The sequence below is a fragment of the Oncorhynchus mykiss genome, chromosome 17, assembly GCF_013265735.2.
Source record: "Oncorhynchus mykiss isolate Arlee chromosome 17, USDA_OmykA_1.1, whole genome shotgun sequence".
In the NCBI taxonomy this organism is placed as follows: domain Eukaryota; kingdom Metazoa; phylum Chordata; class Actinopteri; order Salmoniformes; family Salmonidae; genus Oncorhynchus; species Oncorhynchus mykiss.
In genome coordinates this window covers 91,464,041-91,482,662 of record NC_048581.1, presented here as the reverse complement: position 1 = coordinate 91,482,662, position 18,622 = coordinate 91,464,041, and positions in this window count along the sequence as shown.

Here is an 18,622-nt window from a genome sequence, read left to right as displayed (position 1 = left end):
CAGAGATTCAATCTTGCAACCTTTAGGTTACAAGTCCAACGCTCTAACCACTAGGCTACCTACCGCCCCAGTTGACAGACAAATCTGGGTTTGGAGGATGCCAGGAGAACACCGCCTAGTCCAATGCATAATGCCAACTGTAAAGTTTGGTGGATGACGAATAATGGTCTGGGGCTATTCTTCATGGACCCGGCTAGGCCCCTTAGTTCCATTGAAGGTAAATCTTACCGTTACAGCATACAATGACATTCTAGACAATTCTGTGCTTCCAACTTTGTGGCAACAGTTTGGGAAAGGCCCTTTCCTGTTTCAGCATGACAATGCCCCCGTGCATAAAGCGAGGTCCATACAGAAATGGTTTGTCTAGATCAGTGTGGAAGAAGTTGACTGGCCTGCACAGAGCCCTGATCTCAACCCTATCACACCTTTGGGATGAATTTGAACAACTGAGCCATGCCTACTCGTCCAACATCAGTGCCCAACCTCACTAATGCTCTTGTGGCTTAATGGAAGCAAGTCCCAGCAGCAATGTTCCAACATCTAGTGGAAAGCCTTCCCAGAAGAGTGGAGGCTGTTATAGCAGCAAAGGGGGGGGGGGACAACTCCATATTAATGACCATAATGGTAATTTTCTGTAGCCTATATGGCCGATTCAGGCACACATAATAAAGCCATGCATAGCGGTAGCATTAATCTCAACATGGCTGCTTTTATAATGAGAAAGTGACCAATAACCAGGTTCCTGTTTTCATGGAAAGCTAAGTTGAAGACAACATTAGCTGTTGTCAGTCCTCATAATAACCGCATGTGATTTTACCACAACAGAGTAGCGCAAACACCATCCAATTGAAGCAGTGGAAAACAAACGAAAGTGGCCACATCTCTTAAAAGAAAAATGTAATCGTGGATAATTATAACAGAGCGGGAGAACTTATAAAATGGCTACAATAATTACAGTCTTTTCAAGCACCAAATTGAGGAAATGTACTTTTCTGATCTCAAAATTCAAGTTCAAGTAGGCTACTTCAAGTCCCTTGTATTGTTTACAATTGCAAGTGTAACATGGAAAAACACAATGTATTTGTCATGTTATTTTATTGCCAGGTCATTTTGTGAATTAGCCCACTAGGCTATATAATTTGTTGTCATAGAAATAGTGTTTGGTGTTGCGCAATTAGTCTATCCTACACAATTGCGCACAGTAGACTCAGTGTCCAATTCGAGGGAAACAAAAACATATGATAACATAAACTCATTACCTTCAATGTTTCCTCTGTTAAATCTAAAGACACCCTGCTGTAAATCAAGCAGACAACAACAGATGACCAACATCAATTCACTAGGGATATTAGATCCAACGTGGATCCAGGCACAACTGTCTTCGCCAGTCTTCTAGACATTCCTCGCAGCATCCTCGATCACAACAGCTGTTGTCATTCGGGGAAAATTCCTGGATCAGACGATGATGTGTGAAAATATCACAGCGTAATTAAACAGCTCGACACCAAATCTGCATTCAAAAAAGTATTATTCATAATTATTGAAGACCCACGTTAACGACATTATCAATTTAGGTTGTAAGTATCGAGGAAGGGTGACTCTTTCGGATATAAGCATTCAATTTTTTAATATACAGTATAATTGTGGATTTGTGTGAGTGAAAACGGTTTTAACCACGTAGGAGACACAACATGTTGGGTATTTACATCGCATTTCTGAGATATCTATACAAAAAAAACTGTCCCGACAGCTAGATCCAGGATTCGTACAGGGTTCCAGGTCAATGTCTAATTTAACTGGTTAATGCTTAATATACTTTGTTATACTGTAATGACAATTTATACTGACATAAATGCCAGGACAGAACAGTTATGTTTTAATGCCACATGATTTTCGACTAATCTGTCAAGACAGCAACCATGATAAAGGGTTAAACATACGTTTTAAATCAACTCGTGAATTGTATTGAATATAGCTACGACCCCCCTTATATTGGATTGTAATGACATTACAATTTTTTTGTTTGCAGATTATTATCAATGACTTATCAACAGCTCTTATCAAGTTGTCCAGTGTAGGAAATCCTCATCGGTACCCTAGTTTCTGGAAAGACCCACATATGACTAATAAAACTAGAATCTCTCTCGCTTAATTGTACATGTTGTCCTCAAAACGTTTCATTTAGTTACATATCAATTCCCATATATTAGTGTTAGAAATTAAATTGAGTGAAATATTTACATGATATGTACTGTATAGAAAGAAAATGTTATTAATTTTAGAGGGGTGTTCCCTGCCTCTGTTCTCTATTTCTCTCTGCTATGTAAGTGACTACTTAGTGAGGTCTGCAGTGGCCTAGCTGGGTTGAGGAGTCAGATCAGGACGGCTTGGGCTCTCAGCCTCGCCTCCCTCCCTCCCTCCCTCCCTAGATCTCAATATAACAACATGACTTGATCAATCAAAGATCTCAATAACCTGACTTGTTGATCAGTCTCCCAATATAACAACTACAAGGGCACAAGGTGAGACCCAAATGCAGACACAGGAGGCAGATGCTTGAGCTCCGATATTTATTACACCAAAATGGGTAGGCAAAAGGCAGGTCAGGGACAGGCTAGAGTTCATAAACCAGGTCAGAGTCTAAACAGTACCAGGCGATAGGCAGGCTCGAGGTCAGGACAGGCAAGGGTTCAGTGATCAGTACTGAGTCCAAACAGTACCAGGGGATAGGCAGGCTCGAGGTAAGAACAGGCAAGGGTTCAGTGATCAGTACTGAGTCCAAACAGTACAAGGGGATAGGCAGGCTCGAGGTCAGGACAGGCAGAGTGTTCAGGCAGCTGGATTCTGCGTTAGGACAGGCAAGGGTCAAAACCAGGAGGGCTAGGAAAAAACAGAGACTGGGAAAAATAGGAGCTAGGAGAAACGCTGGTTGACTTGGCAAGACAAGACAAACTGGCACAGAGAGACAGGAAACACAGGGATAAATACACTAGCACAGAGCGACAGGAAACACAGGGATAAATACATTAGCACAGAGAGACAGGAAACACAGGGATACATACACTGGCACAGAGAGACAGGAAACACAGGGATAAATACACTGGCACAGAGAGACAGGAAACACAGGGATAAATACACTGGCACAGAGAGACAGGAAACACAGGGATAAATACACTGGCACAGAGAGACAGGAAACACAGGGATAAATACACTAGCACAGAGAGACAGGAAACACAGGGATAAATACACTAACACAGAGAGATAGGAAACACAGGGATAAATACACGGGTACAGAGAGACAGGAAACACAGGGATAAATACACTAGCACAGAGAGACAGGAAACACAGGGATAAATACACTAGCACAGAGAGACAGGAAACACAGGGATAAATACACTGGCACAGAGAGACAGGAAACACCGGGATAAATACACTAGCACAGAGAGACAGGAAACACAGGGATAAATACACTGGCACAGAGAGACAGGAAACACAGGGATAAATACACTAGCACAGAGAGACAGGAAACACAGGGATAAATACACTAGCACAGAGAGACAGGAAACACAGGGATAAATACACTGGGACAGAGAGACAGGAAACACAGGGATAAATACACTGGGACAGAGAGACAGGAAACACAGGGATAAATACACTGGCACAGAGAGACAGGAAACACAGGGATAAATACACTGGCACAGAGAGACAGGAAACACCGGGATAAATACACCGGGAACTAATGGGGAAAACAAGAGGAACTGGCTCAGAGAGACAGGAAACACAGGGAGAAATACACTGGCACAGGAGAGACAGGAAACACAGGGATAAATACACTGGCACAGAGAGACGGGAAACGCAGGGAAAAATACACCGGGTATTAATGGGGAAAACAAGAGGAACTGGCTCAGAGAGACAGGAAACACAGGGATAAATACACTGGCACAGAAAGACAGGAAACACAGGGATAAATACACTGGGGTCTAATGGGGAAAAAAATAGGAACTGGCTCAGAGAGACAGGAAACACATTGTTCTTCCTCTGTCAATCATGGTTACGTGCAAGGAAACACGTGCCGTCATCATTGCTTTGCACAAAAAGGGCTTCACAGGCAAGGATATTTCTGCCAGTAAGATTGCACATATCAAGAATTTCAAGGAGGGCGGTTCAACTGTTGTGAAGAAGGGCACCCAAGAAAGTCCAGCAAGCTCCAGGACTGTCTCCTAAAGTTGATTTAGCTGCGGGATCGGGGAACCACCAGTACAGAGCTTGCTCAGGAATGGCAGCAGGCAGGTGTGAGTGCATCTGTACGCAGTGAGGCGAAGACTTTTGGAGGATGGCCTGGTGTCAAGAAGGGCAGCAAAGAAGCCACTTCTCTCCAGGAAAAACATCAGGAACAGACTGATATTCTGCAAAAGGCACAGGGATTGGACTGCTGAGGACTGGGGTTAAGTCATTCTCTCTGATGAATCCTCTTTCTGATTGTTTGGGGCATCTGGAAAAAAGTTTGTCAGGAGAAGACAAGGTGAGCGCTATCATCAGTCCTGTGTCATGCCAACAGTAAAGCATCCTGAGACCATTCATGTGTGGGGTTGCTTCTCAGCCAAGGGAGTGGGCTCACTCACAATTTTGCCTAAGAACACAGCCATGAATAAAGAATGGTACCAGCACATCCTCTGAGAGCAACTTCTCCCAACCATCCAGGAACAGTTTAGTGACGAACAATGCCTTTTCCAGCATGATGGAGCACCTTGCCATAAGGCGAAAGTGATAACTAAGTGGCTCGAGGAACAAAATATCGATGTTTTGGTTCCATGGCCATGAAACCCCCCAGACCTTAATCCCATTGAGAACTTGTGGTCAATCCTCAAGAGGCAACAAAAACAAAAACCCACAAATTCTGACAAACTCCAAGCATTGATTATGCAAGAATGGGCTGCCATCAGTCAGGATGTGGCCCAGAAGTTAATTGACAGCATGCCAGGGCGGATTGCAGAGGTCTTGAAAAAGAAGGGTCAACACTGCAAATATTGTCTCTTTGCATCAACGTCATGTACTTGTCAATAAAATCCTTTGACACGTATGAAATGCTTGGAATTATTCTTCAGTATTCCATAGTAACATCTGACAAAAATATCTAAAGACACTGAAGCAGCAGACTGTGAAATAATATTTGTGTCATTCTCAAACTTTTGGCCACGAATGTGCATAAATAAGTTCAATATTGCAATTCAATCCATCCAACAATGACATTTAGGATTTTGTGAAACTGGTATCTCACATATCAAAAACACTGACGATAAAACAGTGGTCTCTAAAATGACATTTTGGCATCTGTACCCGCTTTATTAAAAGTTTTTAAAAACTCACCTCCAAAAACCCAATATATCTTGGTTCTAAAGAGCTGTGCAGGAAACAGGAAATAGGAAACAGTATGGGACAATAAACAAACTTGAATCATCACAACTGTAAGACATCTATATATCAAATGTGACGGAAAAGCTCTTTAACATCAACTACGTAGGGTCCCTCTGTTGTTCACCCTACTCTGTATGCATTAAAATGCTCGTCAAGACATATTGTTTGTAGGGCAAAAGTAACCAACAGTAACCTCATCTTTAACAACAACATTTAGGATTTTCTGAAAAACTAGCATCTCACAACGGACTTTAAGACAAACAACGAAACCTGAACGATACATATTTCCATGGTGTTTGGCGTATTTAACATTTAAAACCGTGGTGTCAATTGGTACCTGAAGAGTCTCAGCCATCTTACAGCCCCAGTCTACCACATTTCAAGAACAAAACATTTTATCAATGACTCTGTTGGTGTCAAATGTCTGCCAACTGTATGCTATTTGCTATTTGACTTGTGTTTTTTTTTTTTTTACCAATGCTTTAGTTACATTTTTGAAACTTTTAAATTGTATATTAAAGACATTATGTTTTCTTCATAGCGCATGCACCAGCTACGTAAAACTGGTCCAATTTTAATATGGGGTAATGCACTACAAAATGATGCTTCGGTAGCAGCCTCTTTTTTTTGGAAACAATTGCTTGAATAACCTTGAATAACAAAAACAATTGTAATACCCTTTGATATCATTGGAGAAAAAAAACAATGTTTACTATCTGAAGCAACAGCAAGAGTAAATACCAGTGTAGATCATTTGGACAAGCTAAGTCTCCAAAGATAAGTGGTAGATTGCGAAGTAAACACCAGGACTGGATAGCATTTAACCCCAAGTCATTAGAGCCCTCTCCTAACTTCACAGCAGGAGGTTTGTTGTTTTGCTCATAGTTAAAGTTCTTTATTCTCCTGTATTTTTCAGTTGATGTTGTGTACTTGTCTATCAAGTGCAGTATTAGCGGTGTCATGTTATATTGTGCCACTCCCTCCAAGATAATAATGGCGACAGAGAAGTTTTCACATGTATTGAAGTACTGCAAGGAATTTAGAACGTCATCACATAGGGAAGACGGGGATTTATCTCCTTTTCTTTGGTGTTCTGCATGAAGTGCATAACTATCTTGGGTGAATCTTCATCAAATTCAGTCTGAAAGTCCTCTTTCTCAGCAAGACAACAATAACTGGCACTGAATGGTTCAACAAATCAAAACAAACAGTGGAGACCAAGGTTGTCACAATAGTTCCATACACTGGTTGATCACACAAGGGGACCATAATCTCAGACAAAAGCAGCAACAATATCTGGCACTGAATGGTTCAACAAAACCAAATAAACAATGGAGACCAAGGTTGTCACCTCTAACTTGGGACAATAGTTCCATACATTGGTTGATCATACAAGGGGACCATAATTCCATACCGCTCAAGTACTTTAATATCCTGTAAAAATAGTTCAAATAGTTTGAAAGCCATATGTTTTAACATCTTGAAATAAAGCAAACAAATGAATATTAAGCAGAAATTAGCTGAACTTGAGAAATTCCGTAAGGTGAAATAGATTGCTACTGATTTATGTAGTCCCTGTTTTGATCCAAGAGGATTTGCAGTTTCAAAATCATCATAGAAACGCCCCGTTTTGATCCAATCATCATAGAAACGCTGTATCTGAACGGCTTCTGTTTTGAAAATAGAGCGTGGCTCATGAACAGATCTCCATCACGTCAGTCATAACATTTTCTTCAACTGGAATCCGTCTACATCATCTCCTCCTAAACATAGAAAAATGAACATAGAATGCCCACCCAAATCATATTAGGGTGTTTGTAAATGAACTAATGTTTTCAAAATTGGGATATAAACAAATTTATCAGTAACAACAATTTGATCATAGTCTCCAGTAGTCCGATTGCGTTGTGTATCAAATTTTGTTCCAAGACACGTATTCAACTGGGTGTCACGATCGTTGAATAAATAAGTGGACCAAGGCGCAGCTTGAGTAGAGTTCCACATATTACAGTGAAACTTCAAAAACCACAGTGCATTAACTTACTTTCAGAATTTAATACACCAAAAGGATTTTACATTTTTTTCAAAACACATTTTACACTCAATGTCACTTTTAATAGGCTCCTGTATAGACAGACACTTCTTCACAGCTTCTTTAGCTTGAATATGAATATCATCAACTATCTCTTCCATGGAAATGACCAGAGTTAATGGTGGTTTAATCTACACCTGCCACTTTAAGTTCAGCTGTGGTTGCAGCGCAGCGGTCTACAATAATCTTATTGACAAGGACTGCGTCAGAAGGGGTACTTGTTGATGGCAAGTCATCAAAATGACTTCCTGCTACATATTCAGCTGTAGAGGAGCCTTCACCATGATCAGAACACAGTTAATGTGCTTTATAAAGATGCAAAAGATGAACCCAGAAAAAGTGACAAACTTGTGAACAACCAGCCTGACCGCATTTAAGACCAAGTGTCTTTCCTGGACAAAAATCAGTGGACGAGCGTCAAATGTTTTGTCAAGGAATTAGCATTTCCCTGGGTGTTTTCGCAAGCAAAACACAACATTATAGATGAATGATATGAAAAAGTTGTCATATGCAGTGTTTTAACCCTTGCAACTTAAAAATGTTTTTTTCTCGCAATCCTAGGATTAACCTTAGTGGTATCAACATCAACATTCATGAGTTGTGGTTTGCAAGAAGTTGGACACACTTACCAGATCCTGGTTGTACGAGGTACCAAAGACAAAATTACCTTTGAAAAGCTGATCAAAACAGGCAAGAGAGTCTGGTGACTTACAAGGTATTGCATGTTTGTCAATCACAATGAAGTACTTGTGAATCCCACTCTCTCTGGGACCCCACAGCAAGCAGACAGGGTTTTAGGCTTTCCGTGACGCTCTCCAGATGCCCCTGGATACTGGTCTCAGTCCGACACAGAAACTTAATTAGTGTTAAAATGAATCACGGTTCATAAACAGTTTGTGAAAATGTAAATTACAGCTACACGTGATCTTTCCATGATTTGTCCAACTTATTAAAAGTAGTTATTAGATGCCTCCCGGGTGGTGCAGTGGTTAAGGGCGCTGTACTGCAGCGCCAGCTGTGCCACCAGAGACTCTGGGTTCGCGCCCAGGCTCTGTCGTAACCGGCCGCGACCAGGAGGTCTGTGGGGCGACGCACAATTGCCCTAGCGTTGTCCGGGTTAGGGAGGGGTTGGCTAGTAGGGATATCCTTGTCTCATCGCGCACCAGCAACTCCTGTGGCGAGCTGGGTGCCAGTTGCGCGGTGGTGGGTGCCAGTTGCGCGAGCTGGGTGCCAGCTACACATTGGTGCAGCTGGCTACCGGGTTGGATGCGCACTGTGTCAAGAAGCAGTGCGGCCTGGTTGGGTTGTGTTTCGGAGGACTTTAAACCTTCGTCTCTCCCCAGCCCGTACGGGAGTTGTAGCGATGAAACAACATAGTAGCAACTAAACAATTGGATACCATGAAATTGGGGAGAAAACGGGGTAAAAAAAAATAAAAAATTAGGATTAGGAACAGAACAGGCAACTGTAACCTCACCTTGATAAAAGGACCAAAATGGAGGACATGTCACTGTCCCATCCTGAAAGTACGCATTTTCACTCAGTTACATCATTCCATTTTGCTTTCAAAAAACAATGCTCCTTTAGTACAATACTTTTATTCCAGCATAACCATTTTCCATTTTCTGTTGTGGATTCAGCATTTTGAACCAGGTTTTGCAGGTCGCCTGTCTGTTTGAGGCCAAGGCTTTGGTCAATGACTTTCTGCTTGTAGAGAGTAGGCCACTTCTCCAGGAGCTTTGCAGAGGTTGTATCACTAAAATCTTGCTCAATCTGCAGACAAGATGGAATAAGTCAAGACAGAACAGTAAACATGGTGTGGCATTGTGGTCATGTAGTATATCACAGTCCTAATCAGACTGTTGTAGAACAAAAAAACAATTGTCTTTACAGTTTCAAGGCAAGGCAGTGATAGATCCACATACCATTCCTGCTATGTCTAGGAAACCTGCAAACGCTGTGAATACGTCAGAGGACTTCACTCGGTCATGAACCATCTTTTTTGGCGATAGGAGAAATGTCTTCTTCATCTTCTCCTTTACAATTTCTTCATCAGCTGTATGCTTCAACAGGGCAATGGCCTCACAACACAGGCTTTCTGTTGTTGGACAGTTTTCCTCTCTATCAGCTTTTGGACCACCTGTAACACGGTGAAACTTTTACAGATTACTGGGTGTGTCACGCCCTGGCCTTAGAGCCGTTTTATTTCTCTATTTGGTTAGGTCAGGGTGTGATGTGGGGTGGGCATTCTATGTTTTCTGTTTCTATGTTTTGGCCGGGTATGGTTCTCAATCAGGGACAGCTGTATCGTTGTCTCTGATTGGGAATCATACTTAGCTAGCCTGTTTTGCCACCTGAGTCGTGGGTAGTTGTCTTTGTTAGTGGCTTGTATAGCCGAAAGTCAGCGTCACGGTCGTCTCCTCATGCTTTGTTTTGTTGAAATGAACGCTCACCATGCTGCACCTTGGTCCGGTCATTTCCATGATGACGACGGTCGTGACAAGGTTTGTCTGCTCTATACAAGCATATTAATATTGTCATAAGATATAAAAAATAAAGACTCGGAAACTCTGCAAGGATGGCATGCAGATATGTCAGATGAAAAGTAGGATTTATTTGACTCAGAAACAGAATTAATACTAAGAAATACTAAACGGGTAAGAGACTAAGAAACACTTGCTTATACAGATGTTCACATACAATTATTCTCTGGTCTGGTCATGTGTCATGAAAGACTAACCACAATGAAAATCACTTACACTTGAATGACTGACGCATGTTGTCCCTCCGATGCTTCCCTTTGAACACATTTCAGTGTCCATGTTAAATATACATATTCTGTATCGTAATAATGCTCCTAAAGCAAACGATAAAAACATCAACCAACAGTAAAACAACAATTTAAATATTGACATTCTGGAAAAAATTGTAAGGTGTAAGAGTCCAAGTGTCATCGTTGCATGAAGAAGGAAAGCGCAGCGTGGTAAGTGTTGATGATTTTATTTAAAACTGAACACTAGAACAAAAAATAATAAAGCGAGAAACGAAACCGACACAGTCCTGTCAGGTGCAGAACACCTCGGCGTACACATCACAGACAAACTGAATTGGTCCACCCACACAGACAGCATCGTGAAGAAGGCGCAGCAGCGCCTCTTCAACCTCAGGAGGCTGAAGAAATTTGGCTTGTCACCAAAAGCACTCACAAACTTCTACAGATGCACAATCGAGAGCATCCTGTCGGGCTGTATCACCGCCTGGTACGGCAACTGCTCCGCCCACAACCGTAAGGCTCTCCAGAGGGTAGTGAGGTCTGCACAACGCATCACCGGTGGCAAACTACCTGCCCTCCAGGACACCTACACCACCCGATGTCACAGGGAGGCCATAAAGATCATCAAGGACATCAACCACCCGAGCCACTGCCTGTTCACCCCGCTATCATCCAGGCGAGGTCAGTACAGGTGCATCAAAGCTGGGACCGAGAGACTGAAAAACAGCTTCTATCTCAAGGCCATCAGACTGTTAAACAGCCACCACTAACATTGAGTGGCTTCTGCCAACACACTGACTCAACTCCAGCCACTTTAATAATGGGAATTGATGGGAAATGATGTAAAGTATATCACTAGCCACTTTAAACAATGCTACCTAATATAATGTTTATATACCCTACATTATTCATCTCATATGTATACGTATATGCTGTACTCTATATCATCTACTGCATCTTTATGTAATACATGTATCACTAGCCACTTTAACTATGCCACTTTGTTTACATACTCATCTCTTATGTATATACTGTACTCAATTCCATCTACTGCATCTTGCCTATGCCGCTCTGTACCATCACTCATTCACATATCTTTATGTACATATTCTTTATTCATTATCCCCTTACACTTGTGTCTATAAGGTAGTAGTTTTGGAATTGTTAGCTAGATTAATTGTTGGTTATTACTGCATTGTCGGAACTAGAAGCACAAGCATTTCGCTACACTCGCATTAACATCTGCTAACCATGTGTATGTGACCATTAACATCTGATAACCATGTGTATGTCACAAATCAAATTTGATTTAAAAGGCTACCTAAGTGTGGTTCCCAATCAGAGACAACAATAGACAGCTGTTCCTGATTGAGAACCATACCCGGCCCTAAAAAAAAAAACATAGAAAAATGAACATAGAATGCCCACCCATATCACATCCTGACCAAATCAAAATAGAGACATAAAAAGCTCTCTAAGGTCAGGGCGTGACACAGAGAGAGTTAAAAAGGTTTTTAATGTACTTACATACATAACCAAACTTGCTCCTAGGAATGGCCAGGCATGGGAACAAGGCAATGAGGCATAGTCCTCTTTACCACGCCTTGAAGGACTTGTCCTTGAAACACACACATACTTTACTGTTTTCATTTATTTCACCTTTATTTAACCAGGTAGGCCAGTTGAGAACAAGTTCTCATTTACAATTGCGACCTGGCCAAGATAAAGCAAAGCAGTGTGACACAAACAACAACACAGAGTTACACATGGAATAAACAAACATATAGTCACATGGGCTATGTACAGCTGCTGTGATATGTGAACTGCTCTGACAGCTGCTGCTTAAAGCTAGTGATGGAGAGGAGTGTCCAGCTTCAGTGATTTTTGCAGTTCATTCCTGTCATTGGCAGCAGAGAATTGGAAGGAAAGGTGGCCAAAGGAGGAATTGGCTTTGGGGGTGAACAGTGAAATATACCTACTGGAGCGCGTGTTGCAAGTGGGTGGTGCTATGGTGACCAGTGAGCTGAGATAAGGTGGGGCTTTACCTAGCAACGACTTATAGTTGACCTGTAGCCAGTGGGTTTGGCGACGAGTATGAAGCGAGGGCCAGCCAGCGAGAGCATATAGGTCGCAGTGGTGGGTAGTATAAGGGGCTTGGATGACAAAATGAATGGCACTGTGATAGATTGGATGCAATCTGCTGAGTAGAGTGTTGGAGGCTATTTTGTAGATGACGTCGCCAAAGTCAAGGATCAGTAGGATTGTCAGTTTTAGGGTATGTTTGGCAGCATGAGTGAAGGATGCTTTGTTGTGAAATAGGAAGCCAGTTCTAGATTTAATTTTGGATTGGAGATGCTTAGAGTGTTTCCCCCTTTGAAGAGGGGGATGACTGTGGCAGCTTTCCAATCTTTGGGGATCTCAGACGATACGAAAGCGATGTTCACCAAGCTAGTCTTAGGGGTTGCAAAAATATTGGCGTGTCATTTTAGGAAGAGAGGGTCCAGATTGTATAGCCCTGCTGATTTGTAGGAGTCCAGATTTTGCACCTCTTTTAGAACATCAGCTATTTGGATTTAGCTGAAGGAGAAATGGAGGAGGGTTTTGCAAGTTGCAGTGAGGGGTGCAGGGCTGTTGACCGTGGTCGGAGTAGCCAGGTGGAAAGCACCTGAGATCCAAACAAAAGTATTGATGCTAAAAATTGTGTTAGGTGGTAAGGTATGTAATGAGTATATGACATATACCAATGTTCACTTGTCATTTGTGCAACCAATATCTTGACCATATCGCGTCTTCTGCTGTCTGTTAGGCTTTTTGTCCGAACATACTCATTGATGATCCTCTCTCCTCTCTCCTCCAGGTTTGTTCTGCAGAAAGTCTTCAATCATCTAAGTTGGAGTAATTTAAAAAAGGAACACACTAACACTTTTAAAACAGCAATGAAATAGTTGATGTCATTTATTTATGTAATTTATCACTGTATCTTCAAGTTTGGCATTTGTTTAAACTGGAAATGTGCAGTACTTACATGAGAGACAATTATCCTCAGCTGTCTTTCTTGTAGCAGAACTCTGCTGCAAGATAATGGTGCCATCGAAGTCCCCCTCCTTGTCTCCACTGCATTTTGACAAGGAGCTGTTTGCAGAGGAGCTCAACGTATCTAGCAATCATGTTAACTGGTGTGATTAACACTGCAATTATAACACATTTAGGTGTAAACATCCATTATTATGATTAGAGGACTTTTGTTAATGACAAGCGGAATGCAAAAATGTAACATTTTGAATTGATTAGACCCCACTACCGTTCTAAAAGGGGTGAGAGAGGTGAGCGCAAAAACAAAGATCATTTTAAAATATCAAAACGAGAAAAAGAAATCAGCAGATATATCTGCTTGTCTCACTCAAATTCAGAACAACATGGCTAGCCAGGACTGTATGGATGAATGTCAAGTTCTAAGCTAATAAGCAACTCACCATCAGGATTTGGTTCTTGGGGAAAACGAATCTCCAGCACACCAAGGTATTGTTTCTTTAGAAAAAACTCAAACAACTTCAGTCTTTGATTCATCATAGACTTTTAAGTCCAAGGTTGGAATGTCAAATTTGTTGGCAACTGTGAAGACAAAATAAGTTTGCACAACCTTATTGGTTAAATGTGTTGTGTATTTTTTTGGGGGGAGAAAAACCAGAACAGAAGACAGAAATCAAGAGGTCATCTTTACGTGAACATCGTAATCCCAAAACTGACTTAGTGCTCCTTTCCACATCAATTCCAATTATAGGCAGTCTACAGCCTGTCAACTACAGCCACGTACTGAATTATTATAACAACAGTCTGAGTATTATAGCAATAAACCAGATCAATCAATCAAGCCCAATTTTTCAGTTTTTGATTTGTTAAAAAAGTTTGAAATATCCAATAAATGTCGTTCCACTTCATGATTGTGTCCCACTTGTTGTTGATTCTTCACCAAAAAATACAGTTTTATATCTTTATGTTTGAAGCCTGAAATGTGGCAAAAGGTCGCAAAGTTCAAGGGGGCCGAATACTTTCGCAAGACACTGTAATTACACTCTAAAATGATTTAATTTCACTACTTGAGAGGAAAATAATTTTAACTCCAGAAAAAACACTCTCCAGTTTTTACTGTGTAGAAGAGACAGAAATGCTATTGGGGGAGGTGTTGCTGTATATATTCAGAGCCATATCCCTGTAATGCTTAGATAAGATCTTATGTCAAGTGTTATTGAAGTGTTGTGGTTGCAGGTTCCCTTGGCACATCTAAAGCCTTTTCTTTTGGGGTGTTGCTATAGACCACCAAGTGCTAACCGTCTGTATCTAAATAATACGTGTGAAATGCTTGATAGTGTGTGTGATGTAAACAGAGGTCTACTTTCTTGTGGACCTGATAATTGACTGGTTTTCATCAAGCTAACTGCTCAAGAGGAAACTTCTCACTGTAACCAGTGTCTGCAATCTGGTTCAGGTTATTAATCAACCTACCAGGGTGTTTACAAACACTACAGCAACAAGATCATCCACATGTATCGATCACATGTTTACTAATACTGTAGAACTTAGTTCTAAAGCTGTATCTGACCCATTGGATGCAATGCATCACAATATAGTGGCTATATCCAGGAAAGCCAAAGTCCCAACAGCAGGGCCTAAAATAGTGTATAAGAGATCATACAAAAGATTTTGCTGTGACTCTTATGTGGACGATGTTAAACATATTTGTTTGATCTGATGTGATTAATGAGGAGCATCCAGACGCTGCACTTGATGACTTTATGAAATTGCTTCTTCCAATTATTGATAAACATTAACCTGTAAAGTAACTGACTGTTAGAACTGTTAAGGCTCCATGGATTGATGAGGAATTGAAGAACTGTATGGTTGAAAGAGATGGGGGCAACAGGAAGTGGCTAATAAGTCTGGCTGCACATCTGACTGACTGACTTACTGCAAATTGAGTAATGATGGGACTAAACTCAACTATGAGAAGAAACTGTATTGTGAAGCCAAGATCAATGATATCAAGGTGGAAAAACACTTTGGAGTACTTCAAATGAAATTATGGGCAGAAAGACAAATTCAACTCCATCTGTCATTGAATCAGATGGCTCATTCATCACAAAACCATTTGATGCTGTCAATTATTTTAATGATTGTTTCATTGGCAAAGTGAGCAAACGTAGGCAGGAAATGCCCACGACAAAAACAGTGAGCGTGAGTGTATTCATGCATAAAAAAAAATGAAAAAATGAAATAAAAGCAGTGCAAGTTTGACTTTTGTAAAGTTAGTGTGGGAGAGGTGGAAAAATGGTTATCGATCAATAATGACAAACCTCCTGACATTGACAACCAAGATGGAAAGCTACTGAGGATGGTAACTGACTCTATAGCCACTCCTATCTGTCATAATTTTAATCTGAGCCTAGAGGAAAGTCTTTGTCCTCGGGCCTGGAGGGAAGCCAAAGTCATTCCGCTACCCACGAGTGGTAAAGCGGCCTTTACTGGTTCTAACAGCAGACCAATCAGCTTGCTGCCAGCTCTTAGAAAACTGTTTGACCAAACAAATTAACAGTAGACTTTCAGCATGCTTATAGAGAAGGGCACTCAACATGTACTGCACTGACACAAATGACTGATGATTGGTTGAAAGAAATTGATAATAAGAAGATTTTGGGAGATGTACTGCTAGATTTCAGTGCAGCCTTTGATATTGTTGATATTGTTGACTATAACCTGTTGTTGGAAAAAACACTTAAGTGCTATGGCTTTTCAACCTCTGTCATATCGTGGATTCAGAGCTACTGTAGGTATTCCTCTTGGATGAGGGCAGTGTGGAGAGCAATTGACATTGCGGCATCTGTGGATCTGTTGGTGCGGTATGCAAATTGGAGTGGGTCTAGGGTGTCTGGGATGATGGAGTTGATGTGTGCCATTACCAGCCTCTCAAAGCACTTCATGATTACAGATGTGAGTGATACAGGGCGGTAATTATTGTGGCATTAAGCCTTAGAGTTCATGGGAACAGGAATGAATGGTGGTCAATTTAAGACGTGGGGATTACAGACTGGGCCAATTAATAAGGAGAGGTTAAAAAATGATTGTGAATATGCCCTGCCTGCTGTTCTGAGTGGCCTTGTGAGTGTTGACCTGATTAAAGACCTTACTGATGTCAGCCTCGGAGCGCGAGATCACTGGTTCGGTGGGGGGGGTGGCCCTCACGCACAGCATGATGTTATTATTGTCGAAGTGTGCATAAAATTTACTTAATTTGTCGGGTAGAGAGGCATCGTTGGCAGATCACAGCTGGACAGATACAGAATCAGGATAATAACACATGTCCTGAATATTGAATAACCAACAGACGGACTGTTCACATTCTAATTGCTATTTAGTTGTTTTTATATCAGTACTGCCATCTTGTACATATCGTTAACAATCCACAGTCGCGTCCAGTATTTAGAAGAATATACACGAAATATGCAAATGCATTCCTGACAGTCATTCTTTAAATATGTAAGAGAGACCTCTCGTAGCCTGTCCAACACAGTGACCGACAGGGAGACCTCTCGCAGCCTGTCCAACACAGTGACAGACAGGGAGACCTCTCGTAGCCTGTCCAACACTGTGACAGACAGGGAGACCTCTCGTAGCCTGTCCAACACAGTGACAGACAGGGAGACCTCTCGTAGCCTGTCCAACACAGTGACAGACAGGGAGACCTCTCGTAGCCTGTCCAACACAGTGACAGAAAGGGAGACCTCTCGTAGCCTGTCTAACACAGTGACAGACAGGGAGACCTCTCGTAGCCTGTCCAACACAGTGACCGACAGGGAGACCTCTCGTAGCCTGTCCAACACAGTGACCGACAGGGAGACCTCTCGTAGCCTGTCCAACACAGTGACCGATAGGGAGACCTCTCGTAGCCTGTCCAACACAGTGACCAATAGGGAGACCTCTCGTAGCCTGTCCAACACAGTGACAGACAGGGAGACCTCTCGTAGCCTGTCTAACACAGTGACCGACAGGGAGACCTCTCGTAGCCTGTCCAACACAGTGACCGACAGGGAGACCTCTCGTAGCCTGTCCAACACAGTGACCGATAGGGAGACCTCTCGTAGCCTGTCCAACACAGTGACCGATAGGGAGACCTTTCGTAGCCTGTCCAACACAGTGACAGACAGGGAGACCTCTCGTAGCCTGTCCAACACAGTGACAGACAGGGAGACCTCTCGTAGCCTGTCCAACACAGTGACAGACAGGGAGACCTCTCGTAGCCTGTCCAACACAGTGACAGACAGGGAGACCTCTCGTAGCCTGTCTAACACAGTGTCGTGTCTTTGGCTATGCCGGATTAAGTCATATTACATGCTATTCTATAAAATCATTTCCCTGTAAATAATGTTACGTGATTAAGCTAATCATGTAAATGTAATTAACTAGAGAGTCGGGGCACCACAAAATAATATTTATAGAGCTGTTATGTTACGAAAAAACTCTTAAAGACCTGGTAATCCTTTGCATCAAGAGCAGTCAATATTTAATCGTCACCTTGTTTAGTCTCATCGGAAAGTTGTAAATTCTTGCTTATCTTCACGAACCCTGGCTAACAAGTTGAATCAGCAATACAACATTTGGTTAAATGATTTATTTACTAAATACCTAAATAATCACACAGAATTACATCTACACAGAATGGATCATACATTGATTACAAATGATGTCATAAAGGAAAACATCCCTAGCGGACGGAACAGATATGACAGCTGGTTACACAAAGAAAGGGGGTTGGGTTTTGAGTGAAAGAGCGGGAAGACTGAGGAACAAAGGGAGAAGCTATGCTATCGTAAATACAGTATCTTATTCATTCTAAATAACCGCCCAATTGAAAAAGGAAGATGAAATTAATACTTACTCTGAGCTGCGCTTCAATAGGTTGGTGGTAGATAGAAGGCGGAGTGGTCCAGCAAGGATCTCTGGTCTGCTGAAGACTGTCTAGTGGTGAACTGGAGCGTGGTAGAATGGATATTCTGTCCGTCCTCTCCCAGCCCACGTTTAGCGGGTGGAGGGGGTAACAGTTCTTTAGTGAATAAGAGTTCAATGTTCATACCAAGTAGCCATACTTTAAGCTCATGCTATATTCTGGCTGGTATAGTCAAAATTCATCCTTCGGCGTGTAGGTCGTCACCTTCAAATTGAGATTCGATGCTTATTTCGTTAGGCTCTTGTCGTTCAACCAGAGCTCAAGCTGAGAGAGAGAGGGAGGGAGGGAGGGAGCAGAGAACATGAATAATGAGAGGGAGAGAAGGAGGGGAGAGGAGGAGGGA